Source organism: Triticum urartu, chromosome 3, assembly GCF_003073215.2.
Source record: "Triticum urartu cultivar G1812 chromosome 3, Tu2.1, whole genome shotgun sequence".
NCBI classification, from domain to species: domain Eukaryota; kingdom Viridiplantae; phylum Streptophyta; class Magnoliopsida; order Poales; family Poaceae; genus Triticum; species Triticum urartu.
Genome location: NC_053024.1, coordinates 669,055,556 through 669,079,241, shown reverse-complemented (window position 1 = coordinate 669,079,241; position 23,686 = coordinate 669,055,556).

The following is a 23,686-nucleotide window of genomic DNA, read 5'->3' as shown; positions in this document are numbered from 1 at the left end:
CTCGGCATTCGCCGGATCCTATGTTATGGTGACTCGGACTTGGTGGTCCAGCAATCATCCGGCGACTGGGATGCCAAGGACGCAAATATGGAAAGCTACCGCTTCCTCGTTCAGCAAATCAGTGGGTATTTTGAAGGATGCGAGTTCCTCCATGTACCGCGAGCCGACAACGAGCCAGCTGATGCCCTGGCTCGAATAGGCTCCACCCGGCAAGCAATACCAACCGGTGTCTCTCTACAATGCCTCCTCAAGCCGTCTATCAAGCCGTCTCGAGAGTCCGATTCCATCTTCGTGCCGCCTGACCCCGACGCGGCCGGGTCCGGCTCGAAGAACCAAGCAGGTGACCCGGGGAATTCGACAGTCAGCCCAGGGACATCAGTAAGCGGCTCGGGGACTTCCGTAGTTATGCCTGACCCGGGGACTGCCACACCTGGCTCAGGGACTGCGGTAGTCGGCCCGGGGACTACACCAACACAACAGGCGGCGGCCGACTCCAGCATTTCACCACCCGGCCCGCCCGCCCTGGTCGCAGTAGCCACATTGGCAATAGAAGAAGTCGCGGCTCCATCATGGGCCCAATCCATCCTCAACTTCCTAATAAACCAAGACCTGCCGGCTGACGAAACAGAGGCAAGACAAGTCCAACACCGAGCCGAAGCATACACAATCGTCAACAGAGAGCTTGTCGAGCGCAGTGTCACTGGAGTCCTCCAGCGATGCGTCGAGCAAGAGAAGGGCATTGCAATCCTCAGAGATATCCACCAAGGAGAATGTGGCCACCATGCGGCCTCAAGATCACTCGTCGCCAAAGCCTTCCGCCATGGTTTCTTTTGGCCGACTGCTTTGGATGATGCCAAGGAGTTAGTTAAACATTGCAAAGGGTGCCAACTCTTCAGCTCCAAGCAACACATGCCGGCTTCAGCACTCAAGACCATTCCCCTCACTTGGCCCTTCGCCGTTTGGGGACTGGACATGGTGGGCCCATTCAAGAGGGCGCGTGGCGGCATGACACATCTGCTTGTCGCCGTGGACAAATTCACCAAATGGATTGAGGCAAAGCCGATCAAGAAGCTGAATGGGCCGACTGCCGTGACATTCATCGCAGATATAACAACTCGGTACGGCATGCCACACAGCATCATCACCGACAATGGCATGAATTTCGCCAAGGGAGCCTTGGCACGTTTCTGCGTGACGCAAGGCACCCGGTTGGACTTGGCGTCCATTTCCCACCAGCAGTCAAATGGCCAGGTCGAGCAAGCCAACGGCCTCATCCTTTCCGGCATCAAGCCCCGACTGGTCGTACCACTGGAGCGTTCAGCCGGCTGTTGGCTCGATGAGCTACCGGCCGTCCTCTGGAGTCTGCGCACTACCCCAAACAAGTCAACTGGCTTCACTCCTTTCTTCCTCGTGTATGGTGTCGAGGCGGTCATCCCAACCAACATCGAGTTCGACTCACCTCGGGTAACCATGTACACGGAGGCGGAGGCCAAGGAAGCACGAGAAGACGGCGTCGACCTGCTGGAAGAGGGCCGGCTGTTAGCCCTCAGTCGGTCCGCCATCTATCAGCAGGGCCTGCGCCGCTACCACAGCCGGAAGATCAAGCCAAGATCCTTCCAAGAGGGCGATCTTGTGCTCCGGCTGATCCAGCGAACAGCCGGCCAGCACAAGCTATCGGCCCCTTGGGAGGGCTCCTTCGTCATCAGCAGAGCTTTAGGCAACGACTCCTACTACCTAATCGACGCGCAGAAGCCGAAGGCACGAAAGAGAGACGACTCCGGCAAGGAGTCGGAACGACCATGGAACGCTAACCTCCTTCGAAGATTTTACAGTTGAAAGACAGTATGTATCACGCTAACTTTTGTACTAAGTACGAGACAATAGGCCCCCCGAGGAGAGCTCGGGGACTGCCATCTTTTATCTATGAATGAAGAGTATCACGCTTATGACTTTGTCATTACATTTACTCTTTCCGTCCGGCACCGGGTTCGACTAGTCGGCCCGGGGACTGGCCGCCTGGAGTTATATTAGAAGTCCTACCCGCGGTCAGACAAGTAGTGTGCCGGCACCCAAGCCTTCTCTTGCCAAAAGTCGCAGTTCGAAGAACCGGCTGTCCGGCTGGCAAGAGTTAAAGGCAGGAAAGGACGCCCACACGAAAAATGGCTAGGGACTAACAGACTAATATAACAAAAGCCGATTTTTCTCCCACCGCCGACCGACTACCAGAGTAGTCGGCCGGCCGGCTTCCATTCACCTCACTTCAATCTAAAAAAGCTCGAGTACTTACCTCCCCAAAAGGGGAAGGCGGCAAAGGAAACAGCCTAAGGACAAAAAGCATACGTAAATGGAAGCCAAACTCGCACACAATAATGTTTACATAAAAGACCTTCAAAAGGCCAGCATTCGACATAGTTTGGATACACCCCCAGTGGGTGGAACTGCGCAAGTTTAATAAAATTGTTCAAAAGGCAACAAGCAGGAAAAAACAAGGATGGCAGATTAAGCCAAGGGAGCGACTGGCGAGTCGGGCAGGACGGTAGAGACGGCAGTGCCGGCTGGAGGAGTGGCTGGCTGGTGAACCTCGGCATGATCACCGCCTCCCGCAGAGGGCGCACTAGCACGCGCCTCGTTGCTGGAGGCACGATCAGGCTGAGGCTGGGCAACCGCTTCTCCAGTCGGCTCAACGTCTTCGCCCTCCTCTCCTTCGTCGTGTTCACCTTCATCGCTGGAGGCGATCTCCTCTGCCGAGTCCTCACCCGCTGCCGGGTCCAGCCCGAACCACTCCTCCGGCTGGGCAATGCCGTCGTCATTAATTTCAGGAGCGAAGACGCTGATGTTAGTGCACTCGGCGATCGTCGAAACGCGCTGAGCGATAGCCGGCCGCACCTCCTCCATCTCTTCGTCGGCCTCCAGCCGCCAGGTGCGCATCTGGTCCAGGTTCAGCCCCGGATACCAAGCTCGGACGAACTCCAGCGCCCGCCCAGCGCCAAGCCAGGCTGCCGACGCCTTCCAGGCCTCGAAGCAGCCAACCGCAACCTCTAGCCAATCGGCAGTCCGACTCGGGGTGCGGGGAATCGTCTCGTTTGGCCAGAGGGCGGCCAACACCTGCGCCCCGGTGCGCTGGAGGCGGCGGAGCATACGGTGAGCCGGCTGCAGCCGGGCTTGGACCGCCAAGAGTTGCTCCTCGAGCGTCCGGCTCGCGTCCAGCGCGATTTCAGCCCCCTCCTGCCGGCGCGCCTCACGATGGGCCTCGATGGTTTGGGCGGCAAAGACGGAGTAGCCGGGAAAGTAGTCTGCACGAAGAACAAAAAGCAGCATAAGTCAGAACACAAATCAGGGATCAAGGGGCAAGCAAGGAGTGAAGAAGGCGGCTTACTATCGATCAGATCCTCGATACGACCAAAGCCCTCGCTCAGTGCCTGCCTCGCCTCAGCCCAGCCCACCGCTTCGGTCTCGAACTCGGCCCTCAGGGCGTCCTCGCTGTCCCGCGCCTTCTTCAGGGCCGCCTTGTGGCTCTCCTCCTGGTCGGCCAACTTCTTGGCCAGGCGGTCACGCTCCAGGACCAAGGCGTTGTACTCGGTTTCCTTGGTGCGAAGGGCGGCCTGGGCCCCACTGAGCTACTCCCTCAAGTCGGCATTGGCTCCTGCAAGCATGAAGACATGAAAGATTAGTAAGAATAAGATAGTCGTCAAGGAAGATCCGACCCGGCTGCTCAGCAGTCGGCCTGAATCTCAGGGACTACACCCAGTGGGTGCGCTGACGCGCCACCACAGGAGATGAACAAAGCAAAGCACGCACTCCGGCTGCTGGTCAGATCCTCGGTTCTCCGGCCCAGCTCCTGAGCCTGGGAGTTGAAGGCGGCAGCGCGGAGGTTATGATACTCCTGGAAGATCATACAGGAGGCGAGAATAAGATAGTCGTCAAGGAAGATCCGACCCGACTGCTCAGCAGTCGGCCCGAATCTCAGGGACTACACCCAGTGGGTGCGCTGACGCGCCCCCATGGAAGAAATCAAAGAGCAAAACAACCCAGGTCAGAAGACTCACCCGGATGACGACCCGCGTCGCAAGGAACTCTTGGGTGTATCGCTGCAGCGAGGCGGCCTGAGCTTGAAGCCGGCTCCGGACCTCCTGGGCCGCCGCGTTCAGCTCGCCTGTCCCCCCGCTGGGGGTCCACTCGGACGTGCTGGCACTGGCCGCCTCCAGGGCCTCCGTCGTCTGGCCGGCGCCCGCAGCTTGGTGCGATTCCGGCGCGGAGGCGCCACCCCCTGCGCGTCGGCGCAATGCCGGCTGCACCTCGAGGCCGGCCCCTGCCTCCGGCTCGCCCCCGGCCGGCTGCTCTGGCGCCACAGCCGACTGGCAGCTTTGGCCCGCTCCGGTCGGCGTTGCCTGTGGCGCCCCCTCCACGAAGATCACGGAGTCCTCCCTCCTCTCCATCACCGGCGGGTCTCGGTCGACCTCCTCCGATGGGGGCACTGGGATGTCGGGGGCCACGGTGCGGAGGGGAATGACGAGCAGCGGAGGCGGGTTGTGCGAGGCCTCTGCCTCCGTCTCCGCGGCTGCCGCATCCGCCCGGGCCTTAGCCGCCGCGTTGGCTTGCTCCTTCGTCGCCTGGGCGGTCCTCCGCTCCGCCGCCTCCCGCTCCTCCCACGCCTCCCGTGCGTTCCGCTCCGTGGCCTCCCTAAGGTCGGCGCGGGGATCCACACGACGGGAGCCTGAAGACCGTCCAGTCGGCCTGACTACGTAGCCGCCCGGACCCCGCTCAAGGGAAAGCGGTGCCCTGTCCGGCAAGCAAAGAAAGGTTTAGAAGATTTTCGGTCGAAAGGGACAATGAAAAATATATATATATACAAAGCATTCGACGACTTACGCCAAGATTGCCTGCGGCTATTTTACCGCCTTGCGGAAGCGGGCCGCCTTCGCGGCCGCCTCATCTCGCTTGGTCGCCGCCGTGGAAGCCTTGGGTTTCTTTGGCCGGCTGCCGAAGAAGATCGACGTGGCCCGGCGCTTCTGCGCGCCGCCGCAGGCAGCCGGCGCGGCGGACGAGCTCGCGCCTTGATGATCAGGTGCCGGCTGGCGGCGCGGGGCAACTTCAACCTCGGCATCGTCCGGCCAATCCTCAAAGCCGGCCCCGAGCCCCGCACCTCCGGCCTCGTCGCTTTCCCCCACAATGGTGTCTTCCATGGCGGCCGCACCCAGGTCCGGATCGTCGGTGTCGTCCACCGTGCGGTCGGGGAGGAGCTGGCGCTCTACCCCTGCGGCCCCGGTCGTCGGCGGGAGGAGAGGGTTCTGCTAAGAGCAAACCAACTGATCAGAGGCCGGCTATCATGAGGCCGGCTACCAACGGAAGAAAAGAAGGAAAAACTTACGATGGGCGGAGGGTTGGCGCGAGAGTACGGCTCCTTGCCGTATCGCCAATCCTCGGCGAGCTTGCAGTTGGAGATATAGTTCACCATGTAAGACACCTCTGCATGAGGCATCTCCCTGGTGCTCAGCCGGCATGGGTCGAAGCGGCCGCTCATCTGACAAATCATGTGAGGCCGGCTTTGGAAGGGAAGTACCCGGCGCTCCACGAAGGTGGCCACCAAGTCGGCTCCGGTCAGGCCCTCCAACTGGATCATCACCCGAAGCCGGGAGACGGCTGCGTTCCCGGCCTGAGACAACGACCTGGCCCGGTAGCTCCAAAAAGGTCGCCTCCCAGCCGGCAGGTTGACGTAGTCACCTTGCTGGGCGACGTTCTTCACGTAAAAGTAAGACTTCTGCCAGAGCTTCACCGATTGGATCAGCGGGATGGGCGGGAACGGGTTGTTCTCGTCCGACCGCCTTATGGCAATATTGGCTCCGCAGGGGGCGGGCACGCCCGCGATGACGGTGTCGAGCTTGCTCTAGAAGAATTCCCCCCAGAGCTCGAGCGTGGGGAGGAACCCAAGGAAGCCTTCGCACAGGGTGACGAAGGCCGGCAGCAGCATCACCGCGTTGGGCGTGAGGTGATGTGGCTAGAGGTTGTAGAATTCGAGGAAGGCTCGAAGGAACCCGCTCGCCGGAAGGCCGAAGCCGCGCAGGCAGTGCGAGCGGAAGATCACCCGCTCGCCCTCCTCCGGTGCCGGCGAAATCTCCTTCTCCGGCGCTTGACAAACCCGCATGAAGTTCTTGCCCGGCAGGCGCCGCGTCCGACGGAGGAACTCGACGTGGTCCTCATGGACGTTAGAGCCATCCCACGAGCTTGACAGCGCCATGGGGCAACGCGGCGAGAAGCAAGACGATGCGACGGCGGAGCGGCGCGGCAATAGGTGGCTGCGGTGGCAGAAAGAAGAAGAAGGAAGACGAGGAGGGGCGGAGCGAGGGAGAGCGTGCGAGCCTCTGCCTCTCCCCCTCCTCCCCCTACTTATAGACCCATGCGGCGGAGCCGAGGAGGCATGGCGTGGGGGAACGTGGGGATCAACTGTGCCCACTCCCCCACATCCCGCGATTATTGCGCCCTGATGGCGTAATAAAATCGCCGCGGGAAGGCGAGCGGTCCGCGCGGGCCGCAGAAGATCCACGCTCGGGCCGAGGCCTAGGAGTGGCGGGCCCGGGCCTGCGGCGGCGTCCCGTCGCACGCGTGCACTGGCAGGGTTTCCTTGCCACGTGGCCCGCGGGATGGCCTGCGGCCAGCTCGCAGGTCGACCACGTTCCCGCCTACGAGAAATGGAGCTCTCCGAAGACGGCACACACAAGCAAAGCCGGCCCCTCAGGATAGGAAGCTGACCAAGCTTCTCGTCCCTTTGTCAGCCTCGAAGCTCGATCAGCTTCGGGGACTACTGTCGGAGTAAATGACCATGGGTAGCCTAGCCGGCTCCCCCTGGCCTTTCTGAAAAAATTACGAGCCAATCCGGCCCTCAAGAATCCAAGACGTGGGGCCGCCTTCCCCTGGCCGGCTGTCTCCCAGGCCGACTATCGGAAGGCGGCCCGACTCCAGCCCTCATGAAGAAAGCCGTGGGAGGGCCGGCTTCGAGAAGCTGGCCGCGAGAAGGCCGGCTCCAAGAAGCCGGCTCCCACAAGCGGTCAAGATCGTACCCTCGAAGTCTGCATCCACATAAGGGCGACGTGACGGGGCGTGGCTACAGTAAAGCCTGTCACCCCCGAATCCCGGAGCACGCCTGGCACAGTGCGCCGTACGGGTGGCCATGACCCGTCCGGCATGGCACTGTTGCCATGTCGACCCTGATGTCATCCACGATGGGCTGCCAGCGCGGCCCACGGGCGGTGGGTCCCTTCGGGCAGAGAGACACCTGAAGGCGGCCAAGCCTCCCCCAGTCGGTCCCAGACGGAGCCGGCTCCCTACAGCCGGCTTGCCACCTCCCTCGAAGGAGACGCCCCATTAAGGAGACAAGACGCGGTGAGGCTACAGCGATCACCCGCCGGACGGCGGCGCTGTAGCCACGCCCACCTCGACGAAGCCCTCGTCACCAGGATTGAGCAACAGTAACCAGCCACCGACAAGGCCCTGGACAGTGGGGCCTGCCTGTCGACCCAGGAGCCGGCAGCCGGCGGGACCCACCAGCCGGCGGGCCCCAGTAGCCGGCGCAGAAGCCGGGAGTGTAGACACAGACGGCTGGGCTCCACGCCCAGCCGGATTACCATTGTACCCCCGGGGGGTAGGCCTATATAAACCCCCGGGACACCCATGCAAAGGGTTGATCCCTGCTAGTTTTAAACACCACATAGGGAGGAGAAGAGAACGGGCAGAGCCCTTCTTCCTCCTCTCGCCAAACAGCTCAAGGAGCATCGTGTAGCTACTTGTTCATCTAGTGATCATGCGGAGACCCCGCAGAGCAGCAGTAGGGGTGTTATCTCCACAGAGAGCCCCGAAGCTGGGTAAGATTCGCCGGCGTGCATGTCTTCGCCTCATCCCGCTTCCAGGCACCGGCGACGTCTTACTGGCTCCCACAATGATAAGCCACCCGTTGGCATATGTCGCACCTACCACCCGACAGTAGTACAATGTATATGTGTAGGTGATGACAAGATCACAACAAACGAGATCTCCCAACATTATGTGCAAAGCGAGTAAACACTAGATAATGACACAAAGACTAATTTTGCATACTAGATCATACCTCAACCTAGAATCAGATCAATCACTCAAATATAGATGAATAGACACACAAAGAGGAATGATTCATTGGTGTTATAAACATGTTCAATCTTACAAATTACAAGTGTGAAGATGGGGACTAAGAGGGAGATATCTCCGGCACGCACGGCCTAGCCAGAACCAGCACCTCATGACGATGATGATGGAGATGACGCCTGCTCCTCCTTGTGCGGCATGGTGGAGCTGTGGAGGAGAGGCCTCCCCCAAGGGGGGAGCCTCCCTGCGGCTTCCCAGAGTTGTGGTGGATGATGATGGGTGAAGATGGCGGCTAGGATTGCAGGTGTTTATATAAGAGGCCTTCTCGGGTCTCCTTCATTAATGTGGATCCTTCTCCTCTATCCAAGGTCCCTAGATGAGCCTTATCCTCTCCCAAACGCTTCCTTATTGTCCAAGGATCACGTGGGAACAGATGGGGACTAAATCAGTGAAGAATCCCGGCCCGTATGGAGAGGTAAATTTCAGGCTTGATTTCCTTTAGTATGACCATCCATACGACCAGCCACGGTGGTATGGTACGCCGTCTTTTGTTGTGGTCCTCTTCGATCAATCGGCCGTCATTTCTTCATACGAACTTCGAATTTGATGTTCTTGGACTCGCTGAGTTTGTATGGAAGACGCCAATCCATTTCTGGTATTAGATCTTGGCTTTGAGCTCTTTGGAAAAGTGACTTATTCACTCTCCGAAATGGCTAAGTTTGGTACTTGGAGTCATCTGTATTGAACTCGTCCTTGGTCCTTTCATCGTGTTTGGTCCTAGGTTGCTCCAAAACACCCGGCGACACAAGAAAACAAAAAAACTAATAAAAACCAAATAACACACTAAATGTGCAATGCTCACAAGGAATAGTTCAAAAACCGGTAATCATGCATAATGGACAACTATTTCGTTCAGTGGGACATAATATCTAGAGAGAACATGCAACAAATGAGATCTAAAAATGTGTAAATTATAGAGCCATCAACCTCACCATGCTTAAACCTTGCTCGCCTCGAGTAAAAACATTGACTACCAAAAGCTCATTGCTACCAACTCTAAAGCTTACATTAAACCAAACAAGAAAAGTGATATCCATGTCTACCGTGTGAGCATGCAAAAGTTAACCAGCAAGGGAGTAATACAAGCTATCTCATTAGTTCCATTGCCATGGAGGTCAAGAAAGACGAAACTATTTTTATGGAGCCCAAATTCCCATTGCCGAATGTTTAGAGAGAAGGTCACAATTATGTAAAAATGACTTTCAAAGACAAAAGAAATCATGCATCAGTGATCACTTCAAAAACACCAACCCGAGGCATGCAAGGTACAATAGCAAGATTGTTTGTCTGCGTTATTCAATTGGTCTACTACCTATGCAGTATTGAGTGCAAGCCTATGCCTCGCACTTAAGGGAAAAATAGAAAATGGTTGGGGTTTGAAGAAGTCAAAACAAAGAAAGTCTTGCATCAACACCGCTAACCACTAGGCAATGGAGAAGGCCTTATGATCGATGTTAACGCAAGGAGTAGTGAACCGTCAACTAGGATGCACATAGAGCTATGAATATGTGAAATCTCTCGTGTGGACTAAGTGGGGGTGCATCCAACTTGCTTGCTAATGAAGACCTCGAGCATTTGAGGAAGCTCGTCATCGAAATATACAAGTCATGTTCTTTAATGTAGGTTCCCCAATAGTATGAAACATATGAAGCTCATGAAACTTTCTACTTGACAATGCATGAAGTGGTGTTACTTTGAAGCACAAGCCTATTATATACTAGAAGGAAAATAAGGAGGAAAATAGTGAGATTTGCAAGAAAATCCCATGTTAATCAGAAAATATCAGCCCTTCATCTATTGGACCATTATATATTGAAGTATTGCAGCCGTTTGATCTTTGTAGCGTGTAAAGTTAAAGAAAATTACCAACCTCTGCCATCAAGCGTGAAATATATCCGACATATGGGCCACCTTCATTAGCGTACGTCCAGGAATTTTAATCTTTAGTAACTTCTACATCTGATCTATGGTGCTACAAGTCAAGGGCTCTAAACCTAACAGAGCTAGCGAACCCACCCGTGGACGACCGGACGGCGAGAAGAGCACCAATACCTACGTGGCTAGATCTGTGGGAAACTTGAGGAGGCCCTTAACCAATGCTAATCGATCAAGCTACCGTCCAAAAGAAGCCTCCTGTATCCTAATCGATTCTGCTCTCATGTACGGGCTATCCATTCCAGTCGGACGGGCGGTCATCGGTGATGGGGGTGGGGCGTGGCGGCTGCGGCGGTGGGAGACATGGCGGCGCTGCGGTGCGAGAAAGAGAACGCCAGTTTTACTTGACCACGGCGGGAGTGAGTATATTTAGGCAAAGTTAGGAGGATATTGAGAGGTGGAGTAAAAAAATTACTTCACTAAACCGGTTAGAAGATTGGTTAGGTGTGCCATAAGAGAGTATGACCGCATTTTTACTTTCTTACGGCCTCATTGGGGATCGGTTACAAATGTCCAGACGAGCACAGCAGGGCTGCAAGCCTGCAATGCAGAGAAGGTAAGCGACCTCCCCAAATCCACACGCTTGAAGAAGGAGCGTAGTGGCCTGTGGGTACTGCCAACGCCATCAAGATGAAGAACACCACAGCCGTGATGCAGGCCACGGTGCCGTCCCAGCCGTAGACCCGGAACGCGACGGCGTTGGAGAAGACGGCCGCGAACAGCACGCAATGGTGCCCAGGAAAAGGTAGACCAGGGTGTCTGCGGTGGTGCGGGCGGTGCCACTGCGGGCCAGCGCGCCCACAGCTTTCGACAGCCGCTGCACGGGCAACCAGCTTGGAGATCTGCCCTTCCAGAATCTTGGCCATTATTGTTTTGGATGTGGAGTGAAGTGGACGATGACTCGGTGTGACTTGCTTGTAGCTGGGCTGGGTTATGGCTTGGGGCCTTGGGGGATTCTCTATGGTGAACTTGCAATCCGTGGAATGATGGTTGGTCTGGCAGTCGTGCTTGTGAAAAATGCAGAGTAAGCAGTACTGCAATGGTAGATTCAATATATCACTGCACCGTCACCGTGCCTAGAGGTTGGTCGTTGCCTTGCTTTCTTCTCTTGGCAGAATGCATCAATGATGTGGGGATCTCTCTCTCTCCTGGTGCCACGTGATGATTCCAAGTTTGTGTTGTAGGCAATGAGGTGTAAAAATGACTAGGTGTTGGGGCGCGCCCGTGGCGCGCCTCCTGAGGGGGAGCTGGGCGGTGCCAGCTAGTGGGCAACCCTTTCACATACTTTTCTATTCTGAATCTTTTGATTAGCGTCTGTTATGATGCTGTTAATTAAGGAATTGACATTTGAAGCAGAGATAACAATAGAAATAAATAGATATTTACAGAGAAGACCCATTATTGATCTCAACATGAACCATTTGACTGAGAACGGTACAGCTTACATAAGCAAGGGCATAGGTTTAGTGTCTTCAAAAGGATAGGATAGCAGGGTCCAAAAGTAAACCATAGTTTCATCATGGCATAGAGCATAATTAGGAGTACTTAGTGGTAGATTATATTGACATAGGACTTGCAATGTCTTCGATGGTACGGTGAGAACAAGTCGGCGCTTTGAAGTGACCCTGATGCAAAAAGCACAGATGTCTCCTTCACGAATGTTGGCACGGCGACGAAACTTGGACCAGTTGGTGGTTATAGTGACCCTCTTGTCAGTTCCTAGCATAATGCGACATTCGGCGCGCAGACGGCCATAGCACGGGCTGACTTGAACGGCCTCGCACCAGATACAGACTGAATTTATTTTCACGTGGTCCTAGATTGGCATTGCATGACCCTAAAGTGGGAAACCAAATTGATGAGTGGAATTCCTAAACTGACCTGAGAATCCATGGGCGATGCCGTAGAAATCGAAGGTAGTCTGAGATGAGCACCGTAGATAGATCTATTATACGGGAACCCCCAAGAATAATTGCATCAGACCGGCTGCACGAGGATGGCCAGCCCCTCACGCCCTCGCTCTTCAACTTCCTCTGTGGCCTCACAACCCTCCACCGGTCCCGCCCCGTGCTCGTCATGGAGCCGCTCAGTGCCGCAGTCGTCGCCGCCTACCCGAGATCCACCACCACAACCCGCCTCCACGACCCCGGTGGTCCGCCATCTTGCTCCATGCCTTCATACTCGGAGCTGGGCGCGGGGGACGCCGGACAGTGTGTCTCACCGCGCGTGAGGCCGTGGAGCAGGGAGTCACCACCGGTGAGTCCCGTGCCTCCGCCTCCGACGGCGCGTAAGGCTCGCTTGCCCGCAAGCATGACAAGGTCGAGAGCCCCTCGTGCACTTCGGCGACCGGATTCGACGGGAAGGGCGGGGAAGAGCAGGGCGTGTGAGTCGTCGCGCTGGAGGTAGGGACGAAGGGGAGGGTTGAGGTCAAGAGAGCTGGCGGGTACAGAATGGGGAACGGCTGGGAGCAACTCGGGGCGGTGGGGAGGTACGTGACAGGTTTGAGACCGTGAGTGAGTGTGGGCATCTGGGTGTTACTCCAGTGTGTCTTTTTTTAATGATTATTAGAGTGTTTCCTATTTAGCTGTGAGCCGTGCGATTTTTCTTGCAGATAGGGCAGATGTTAAAAACAAATGTTGAAATTATGTAACCCTATTTATTTAAATTGATAATTATTTTTATTGAATATATCCAAATTATGTAGTCATGCAGTTCATTCTGCTGTCTGCGGATGTTAAACTTTATAGAATTTTTTATCCGACACTTCTAAACATGTATATCTTGTATGTATCTTGATAATTATTATGGTGTATCGCTTTTTGAAAAGTAACTATGTATACATGTTGCACATGAATTTTTTATAACATTGTTGCATAATGCACATGTAAGATGATGATACGTCCATTTTGCATCATTCTTCTATATCAATATTTATTGCATTATGGGCTGTTATTATACATTATGTCACAATACTTATGCATATTCTCTCTTATTTTATAAGGTTTACATGAAGAGGGGGAATGCCGGCAGCTGGAATTCTGGGCTGGAAAAGGAGCAAATATTAGAGACATATTCTGCACATCTCCAAAAGTCCTCAAACTTCACGGGAGCACGTTTCAGAATATATAAAAAATATTGGGTGAAGAAAGTACCAGAGGGGGGCCACCCACCGTCCACGAGGGTGGGGGCGCGCCCCCTGCCTCGTGGGCCCCCTGGTGGCCCTCTGATGCCCATCTTTGGCGATATGGAGTCTTTCCTCAAGGAAAAAATCATAAGCAATCTCACGGGATGAAACTCCATCGCCACGAGGCGGAACCTTGGCGGAACCAATCTAGGGCTTCGACGGAGCTGTTCTGCCGGGGAAACTTCCCTCCAGGAGGGGGAAATCATCACCATCGTCATCACCAACGATCCTCTCATCGGGAGAGGGTCAATCTCCATCAACATCTTCACCAGCACCATCTCATCTCAAACCCTAGTTCATCTCTTGTATCCAATCTTTGTATCAAAACCTCAGATTGGTACCCGTGGGTTGCTAGTAGTGTTGATTACTCCTTGTAGTTGATGCTAGTTGGTTTACTTGGTGGAAGATCATATGTTTAGATCCATTATGCATATTAATACCCCTCTGATTATGAACATGAATATGATTTTTGAGTAGTTACGTTTGTTCCTGAGGACATGGGAGAAGTCTTGCTATAAGTAGTCATGTGAATTTGGTATTCGTTCGATATTTTGATGAGATGTATGTTGTCATTCCTCTAGTGGTGTCATGTGAACATCAACTACATGACACTTCACCATTGTTTGGGCCTAGAGGGAGGCATTGGGAAGTAATAAGTAGATGATGGGTTGCTACAGTGACAGAAGCTTAAACCCTAGTTTATGAGTTGCTTCGTAAGGGGCTGATTTGGTTAGTGTCGGTGTCAAAACCGGCGGATCTCGGGTAGGGGGTCCCGAACTGTGCGTCTAAGGCGGATGGTAACAGGAGGCAGGGAACACGATGTTTTACCCAGGTTCGGGCCCTCTTGATGGAGGTAAAACCCTACGTCCTGCTTGATTAATATTGATGATATGGGTAGTACAAGAGTAGATCTACCACGAGATCAGAGAGGCTAAACCCTAGAAGCTAGCCTATGGTATGATTGTATGTTGTCCTACGGACTAAAACCTTCTAGTTTATATAGACACCGGAGGGGGCTAGGGTTACACAAGGTCGGTTACAAAGGAGGAGATATACATATCCATATTGTCTAGCTTGCCTTCCACGCCAAGTAGAGTCCCATCCGGACACGAGACGAAGTCTTCAATCTTGTATCTTCATAGTCCAACAGTCCGGCCAAAGGATATAGTCCGGCTGTCCGGAGACCCCCTAATCCAGGACTCCCTCAGTAGCCCCCGAACCAGGCTTCAATGACGATGAGTCCGGCGCGCAGTATTGTCTTTGGCATTGCAAGGCGGGTTCTTCTCCAATTTCCAAGTGTTTGTAAGAAGTGTCCGGTCCCATAAATGTTCGGACCTCTTGGCTTCTGTGCCCAATAAGGGCTATCTCCCACGCGTCGAATGAATACGAGGCGCCAGGGCGTTTTTACATTCGCCCCCCTAGCCAGATAAATAAATTGTCTATTAAAGGAACGGGGATTCTCAGATTCGATCCATACCATCCTCCCCCAGTGAGAATCCATCAGAGCGCGTTTCGGAAAGATCCATTCCAGCATGGCCGACCTCCGCAGCTCCTCCTCCCGCCCCCGTAGCCCTAAGCCCGGTGATTGGGAGAGGTGTTCAGTCCCGCACAGTCGATTAGTCGAACTGCAGACCAAGGGATTTCTCCCTCCGGCGTATATGGTGCCCGTTCGAGCCGGGCTTGCCACCTACAATGGCGGGGAGCAAGCGGAGAGCTTTCCCTGTCCCTCCATGGGGGAACGGGTTTGCCTTGTTCCTTATTTACTAAGGGGGCTCGGATCTCCAATCCGTTTCTCCGCGGGCTCCTGGAGTTCTACGGCCTCCAATTACACAATCTCACCCCTACCACCATTCTACATATCGCTGGCTATGTTGCTCTCTGCGAGTTGTTCCTAAGCTGCGAGGCTCACTTCGAGTTGTGGAAAAGGCTATTCTGCCTCGTCCCTCGCACACAGAGGGAATCACTTTATCAAGTGGGCGGAGCCGAAATATGGCGCATCGCCGATACCGGATACCTGTCCGGTACCCCGAAGAAGTCATCCGAAGACTGGCCTTCAGAATGGTTTTATATGGAGGACGTTCCCCTTCCGGACCCTGTTCGGTGGGGTCTTCCTGAGTTCAACAATGCTCCTCTGAAGAAGCGCTGAAGTTGGCGCCCACGGAGCCCCCGGGCAGAAGACAACAGGGAAATCCTCTATCTGATGAACCGAATCAAAGCACTGGCTCAATCAGGATTGACAATAATCGAAGTTATGTCGATTTGCATAATGCGGGGAGTGCAGCCACTTCAATATCGTGGGCACCCCTTGTGGTGTTATAATGGGGCGGATGACGCCACCCGCTGCGGGCGTAAGGGTCCGGACAATGATGCCGCTCTAGCGAAAATTCTGTCCGAACTGTTCAAGGGTGAGGAAGAGGAGTTCACCCGCATCAAGCCACGGGAGGGATTCTCCATGTACAATCCTCCAAGCTGGGTAAGTTATATTTCCCTGCTCCCATTTTTCCCGCATTCTTTGTCATAAGTATTCACCTTGCCACTTTGCGGCAGGAACTGCGAAAATCCATAAAGGAGGTCAGCAGCCCTTCTCCACAACCAGAGGACCCTGACCGGGCCCTCGACTCCGGACTTGAAGAAGATTCGGTTATCTCCGTGGAGCTGATAGACCGGCAGTTCTATCAGTTAAGCTGCGATGATGCCATGGTGGCCATTACGGCCGACTATCCCGGACTGCTCCCTGCATCACAAGTAAGAAAAACCAAAAAATCCTAACTCCAAAAACTAGGATCCCCTCTTAAACACTTCACCCACCATATACACATGGCATTTTTTACAAGGAAGGCATTCGGGACGCCCTGCCGAACCCGCAACAACTCGCCAACCAGAGGCACTGAGGCCGGGTAGGCCAAAAAGGAAGGCGGTCAGGACGGAGACGACGGTGCAAAGGTATAAAAACCCCGCTCCTTGGTTGTCGTCTTTCTCAAAATGTAATGACAACCGTGTTTCTTTAATAAAAAACGCTCGCCGGAATATGTCTGGCAATGTTGCCGATCACGCCTCCACCAGTCGGGCGCCAGGACCGGACATAGAGGCGGAAGCCAATATGGGGCAGGTGCCGGATAATCCCCCTACAGAGGATGCAGATAGATTATACGCAATTAACTCAGAAGTGGAAAGCGCTATGAATCATAGGCGCCGCCGGGCCGTACTCCGTGACGCTTGTTTCTCACCAGAGGCATTTGATGCCTTCAATTCTGGAGAGGCGTACCTCCGTGCCGCTCAAGATGGTCTAGCCAGAGCCACGGATCAGTATGTAAAGGACGTACGGGTGAGCGAATCTGGTGCTTTATATGTATCGGTAGCCCCTGAGACTTGAAACAGTTAGCAGAACTGATTTAAGGATCATCTTTACTGTGCAGGTTCTTACAGAGAAAAATACTAGGCTGTCCCGGGAGCTGGAGGAATGCAAGACCCAACTGCGGGCCGCTGTTGCCGCATTGCAGGAATAGAAAAGCCTCCCGCTAGTAACATTTACTTTAAAGAATGATGGTTACCATATAGTGTGTGGCGTGGCTGCAGATCTAACAACAGATGTTGCAGGTGAATCCGGAGAGAATCCGCAGGTCCAGCATGTTATGCGACAGCTAGAGGCTGGCAAACGCGTGCTGACTGAAGTTAGGCGGGAGAAAAACAATCTCCAAGATGCCAATATTAAGCTGAGCATGGAACTAAAAGACGTTCTGGGTCAGCTTGCAGACTTCGAGAAGGAGAATAAGCGGCTTCGGCGCGGCATTTTCAATAAGTGCTTGAACGAATCCTTTTAAAGGAGTTCGGTGAAGAAGCCGACTAACAGTGTTATGTCCGTAGGTATGCTGGCGGGTCGTCCCGCGGAGGAAATGCCCGGGTCTGCGGGTGATCTTCTGTCCGAGCTGTCACATCTGCACGAACAAGTTCGGCATGTGATGCAGGGTGTTGCCCAAGCCTTGTGGCCGTCCGTCTCCCTACCAGAGGGTGTTGCCGAGCTTGCAGAGAAGCTCAAGGGAGCACGGTGATGCCTCCGATTATGGAAGATATCAGCCTGCCGACAGGGTGCCAGAGAAGCCTGGGCCATGGTGAAGACGCAGTATACCAAGGCAGACCCAAATCAGTTGGCCGAGGTCGGACCCGTGGGGCCCGACGAAAAAGAGATCCCCATTAGCTTAGTTTATGGGCAAGTAGAATTAGCCACAAAGTATTCTCAACAGGATTGTAAGCTAGACCGCCTGTTGGATGGTATAGAAGAGGAATTTAGTCAGTCTGCATGACTATGTAATTAAAGTGACATGTATAATGCCTTCTAGCCGGATTGTAGATCATTTGTCGTTGCGGACCTTTTCGCTTCAACCTCCGGGCCCAATAGTCCGGAGTGTATCCGAATACCCGCTCAGTTATATAAGAACCAGGGTATGCGTGAGACCAGGCGTAGGGGTCATTAGTGCTTTATCAGACAAGTGCCCAACTAGTTATGTTATATTACATGGGTAGTAAGAAACATCTTCCAGGGAGAATAGTTCCGTTAAGGGTTCCTTTCCCTGGGTAAGCATGCCCTAAAGTGCATGTCCGGACTGCGATAGGAAACGCAGGAAAGACATCTGGGGGCAGATATGGACAATAAAATAAAAATCATCTTTTGTTCACCGACCGAATATTCTCTTAAGAACGCTAGCTTTTGGCTTCACCCAGTCTGAGGTACACATCCGGCTGACCCGGCAGTAACAGTCGCAGAGGTGCTCCCTAGCCGAATTAACGGGAACGTAGGGCATAAATACAAGAGCCAGGCAACCCAGCTTGGCCAAAACTTAAGTCATATCGATGCATATAATGGTGAAAAAATGGTACATGCAGAAGTATAACACATGTGTGGGGCATGAGGCCCAGATAAATAATTTATGCTTCTGTGGAAGAAGCCCCCAGGTATGAAGAGTGCAGCTAGCGCATTTGTAATGTGCAAGCGAGGCACAAGGTGACCCTTGAAGGTCTAGAGAAATAAGAAAAGAAAGAAAGAAAACAAGACAGATAATGTTTATGCAGAAAATGGACAAAGGGAGGGGACTAAGATAGTGTCCGGTGCTAGGCGTAGAATCTTCGGAGCCTGGCCGCGTTCCATGGGTTCGGCTCGAGTCGACTGGTCGATGCATCCCGCAGTCGGTACGCTCCACTGGTCAGAACTTGGTCAATAATGAAGGGACCTTCCCATTTGGGCTCGAGCTTGTTCTTTTTCTTATCCGGCAGGCGTAGAACTAGTTCGCCAACGTTATAAGTTTTGGCCCGTACTTCTCTGCTTTGGTATCTGCGAGCCTGTTGCTGATAAAATGCGGAACGGGCTTTGGCTACGTCGCGCTCCTCCTCTAGGGTGTCCAAATTGTCCTGCCGATTGAGCTCGGCTTCTCTTTCTTCGTACATGCACACTCGAGGTGAGTCATGAATTATGTCACAGGGCAAGACTGCCTCTGCGCCGTACACCATAAAGAAGGGTGTATATCCGGTACTACGATTCGGCGTGGTCCGCAGCCCCCAAAGTACGAAGTCAAGCTCCTCTACCCAGTGCGTGTTAGACTCCATTAAGGAGCGCACTAATCTGGGTTTAATGCCGCTCATTATAAGACCGTTGGCTCGCTCGACTTGACCGTTGGTTTGTGGGTGATAGACTGAAGCGTAATCGAGTTTGATGCCCATTTTGCTGCACCAGAGTTTTACCTCACCAGCCGTGAAGTTCGTGCCATTATCAGTGATGATGCTGTGGGGGACGCCATAACGGTGTACAACCCCGGATATGAAGTCTATCACCGGTCCGGATTCGGCTGTTTTAACAGGTTTGGCCTCTATCCATTTGGTGAATTTATCCACCATGACCAATAAGTATTTTTTTCTTGTGGGTTCCCCCTTTAAGGGGTCCAACCATGTCAAGCCCCCAGACCGCAAAGGGCCATGTAATGGGGATTGTTTGGAGGGCGGTGGGTGGCATGTGGCTTTGATTTGCAAAGAGCTGGCAACCGGCGCAGGTTGGACCAAGTCATGTGCATCCGCCCGGGCCGTTGGCCAATAGAATCATGTACGGAAGGCCTTGCTTACAAGAGCCCGGGCTGCGGCGTGATGACCGCCGAGTCTGGCATGAATTTCTGCCAAAAGATTCCGCCCTTCCTCTTCGGAGATGCACCTTTGAAGGACTCCGGTAGTGCTTTTTTGTACAATTCTCCCTCATGGACCCTGTAGGCCTTGGACCGCCGCACTATGCAGCGTGCCTCATTTTGGTCCTCCGAAAGTTCCTGTCTAGTTAGGTAGGCCAGGAATGGTTCTGTCCATGGGGCAATAATGGCCATTATTTCATGGGCTGAAGGTATTATTTCGGTGGCGGAGCCTCCGATTGTATCAGAGAGTTCAGTATCGGGTATTTTGGCCGGGTCCGGACTGTTGTTACCGGTGTCCCCTTCCCATACTACGGATGGCTTGAACAGCCTTTCCAAAAATATGTTGGGGGGGACCGCATCACGTTTTGCGCCGATGCAGGCGAGGATATCCACCGCCTGATTATTTTCCCAAGCCACATGGTGAAATTCGAGTCCCTCGAACCGAGCTGACATTTTTAGGACGGCGTTTCGATAGGCCGCCATTTTCGGATCCTTGGCGTCAAAGTCTCCATTTATTTGGGATATTGCGAGGTTTGAATCCCCACGCACCTCCAGGCGTTGAATGCCCATGGAGACTGCCATCCGAAGACCATGCAACAGAGCTTTGTATTCGGGTGCATTTGTTGGAGTCTGTATACAATATTTGCAATATGTACTGAACGGTATCTCCGGTTGGGGACATCAGGACGACGCCAGCCCCTAGACCAGCCAGCATTTTAGAACCGTCGAAGTGCATGATCCAATTGGAGTATGCACCATACTCTTTAGGGAGTTCGGCCTCCGTCCATTCAGCGACGAAGTCGGCCAATACTTGCGACTTAATGGCTCGTCGAGGTTTGTATGTTATGTCGAACGGGAGGAGTTCAATGGCCCATTTGGCAATCCGGCCCGTAGCGTCACGGTTGTTTATAATATCATTAAGTGGCACTTCCGATGCTACTATAATCGAACACTCTTGAAAGTAGTGTCGCAGCTTCCGCGATGCCATGAATACCGCATATGCTATCTTTTGGTAATGCGGGTACCGTGATTTTCATGGAGTGAGGACAACGGATACATAGTATACCGGCTTCTGAAGAGGGAATTTATGTCCGTCTGCTTCCCGTTCGACAACAAGCACCGCGCTTACAACTTGATGAGTTACCGCAATGTACAACAGCATTGGTTCGCCGATGTTTGGCGCGGCCAGGATTGGGTTGGTTGCCAAGATGGCTTTTATTTGTTCCAATCCGGTTGTGGCCGCGTCCGTCCACTCGAAGTGTTCGGTGCGCCGAAGGAGGCGATAAAGGGGTAAAGCCTTTTCTCCTAGCGGGAGATAAAGCGGCTTAGAGCCGCCACGCATCCAGTTAACTTCTGGATTTGTTTGAGGTCTGTTGGGGTAGCCAACTGTGACAAAGCTCAGATTTTGGCCAGATTAGCTTCAATACCTCTACTGGAGACAATGAAACACAGGAGCTTTCCGGCTGGTACGCCGAAAACGCATTTTCCGGATTGAGCTTGATGTCGTATGTTCGGAGGTTGTCGAATGTGAGCCTCAAGTCGTCTATCAAAGAGTCGACGTGTTTGGTTTTGACGACCACATCGTCTACGTATGTCTCTACTGTTTTGCCGATTTGTTTCTCCACACATGCCTGAATCATGCGCTGATATGTTGCGCCGGTGTTTTTGAGCCCAAAAGGCATTGTGTTAAAACAGAAGGGACCGTATGGTGTGATGAATGCCATTGAGGCTTGGTCGGACTCCGCCATCTTGATTTGGTGGTAACCGGAGTATGCGTCGAGGAAACACAATGACTCGTGTCCTGCGGTAGCATCAATGATTTGATCGATGCGTGGGAGGGGGAAGGGATCCTTTGGGCAAGCTTTATTGAGGTCTTTGAAATTGACACAAAGGCGCCAGGATTTGTCCTTCTTTGGTACCATCACCAGGTTTGCTAGCCAGTCTGGGTGTTTTATTTCTCTGATGAATCCGGCCTCCAATAACTTGGCTAGTTCCTCTCCCATGGCATGTGTCTTAGGTTTGGAGAAACGCCGAAGAGCTTGCTTGACCGGCTTTAATCCCTTTAGGATATTGAGGCTATGCTCGGCCAGCCTGCGTGGGATTCCTGGCATGTCTGAGGGATGCCAGGCGAATATGTCCCAGTTCTTGCGCAGGAACTCTCGTAGTGCGGCGTCCACAGCGGGGTTTAACTGTGCCCCGGTGGAGGCTGTTTTTGTGGGGTCTGTTGGGTGGACTTGGAATTTGATTATTTCATCCGTTGGTTTAAAAGATGTGGACTTGGATCTCTTGTCAAGTATCACATCGTCCCTGTCCACTATGGAGCGTAGCATGGTTAATTCCTCGGCCGAGAGGGCTTCAGATAATGCCTCGAGGGCCAGTGCGGCTGTTTTGTTTTCGGCGCGAAGTGTTGTGTCCGGATCACTGGCGAGAGTGATGATTCCGTTGGGCCCGGGCATTTTGAGCTTCATGTACCCGTAATGGGGTACGGCTTGGAAGATTGTGAACGCCTCCCGTCCTAAAAGAGCGTGATAACCACTACTGAACGGGGCCACTTGGAATGTAATTTCTTCAGACCTGTAATTATCTGGTGTGCCGAATACCACATCTAGTGTGATTTTCCCAGCACAGCGTGCTTCCTGACTGGGGATGATTCCTCTAAAGGTTGTGCTACTTTGCTCAATGCGGTTCCAGTCTATTTCCATCTTTTGAAGAGTTTCCTCATAGATGAGGTTTAATCCGTTGCCGCCGTCCATGAGTACTTTGGTGAGTCGAAAGCCGTCCACGATTGGACTGAGGACCAGTGCGGCTGGTGCTCGGGCTGTTCGGAATTTAGGTTCATCACTGGCATTGAAGGTAATAGCCGTGTCACTCCATGGATTTATTGCTGCTATGTGGCAGATTTCGGCCATGCTGCGAAGTGTTCGCTTGCGCCTATTATTTGACGCGAAGGTCTCAAACACTGTTAACACCGTATTATTATCCACAGGATGGTGCTCTGTGGTATTTGGGATAAGAAGATCCTCACCACTTTTGGCCACCTGCCGGAGTATCCAACATGCTCTAAGGCTATGCGTTGGTATTATATCCGATGTACTATGAATTTTGCAGGGTCCGTTGAGCCATCCCTCCAGTACGGTTCCATGCCCTGTAGAGGGTTTTTGCTTTTTGGTAATTGACCCGGGTGTATTGTGGTAATGCACCCTTTTATTTCGCACTGGGTTTGTATTCAGGGCCGGATTATCCCAAAAGTTTGTTTCGGTTTTCCAGGCACTTTCCATCGCACAGTACTTTCATACTATGGATGCCAAGTCAGCAAAGAGTGCTATCTCATGGCGATTTATGGTGTTAAGGATTCCCTTGTCCGTGCAATTATTGTAGAAAAATAGGATTGCGTCTTCCTCGCGACAGTCCCTTATTCATCGCAAGGAGGAATCTGGCCCAATAGTGATGTACTGTTTCCTGGGGCTCTTGCCTGATGTGGGAAAGATCGCTTATGTTTGGGTGGGTGGGTGGAATTGAATACGAACCCTTACCCGATCTGGGATCCAGGGGCCGAGGAGTTTCCAATTTTGGAAGTTCCGGTTCCGAGATGTTACCCAATAACCCTGGCCCACTGCCTAACTCTAAGTTCAGGGATTGGATGTTGTCCTCCCGCGAACGGGTGCCTGGCTCGGAGAGCTCGGGAATCCGGACATAGCTGGTCCTCAAGATAGAGGAAATGTCGCCGCATTGTTCCTCCACCACTGCAATATGATGGGTGACCGGTGGAGAGTTAATCTCCCTTTGATCGGGTTTAAGCCCAATCCGATCATAGTCCGTAGCGACTCCCAAGGCGGCGATGCCATCCAAGAGCTCATTTAAGGAGGTGGGTTCCATTGGATCCATCTGTTCGGCGAGTGCCGATTTGATGTGGAGGTTGTTTTCGATGACCAGAGAAGTCATCATCGGCGCGGCGGCCGAACGGGCTGTCATGATGAAACCGCCTAGCCGGAGAGTTTGGCCGACAGCCAAAGCTCCTCCAGCAGTAGTACCGTCTCTAAAGACGAGGCGAGACATCCTTCCTTCTGGCGACGGCACAGAGGAACTCTCAATGAAAGCACCAATGTCGGTGTCAAAACCGGCGGATCTCGGGTAGGGGGTCCTGAACTATGTGTCTAAGGCAGATGGTAACAGGAGGCAGGGAACACGATGTTTTACCCAGGTTCGGGCCCTCTTGATGGAGGTAAAACCC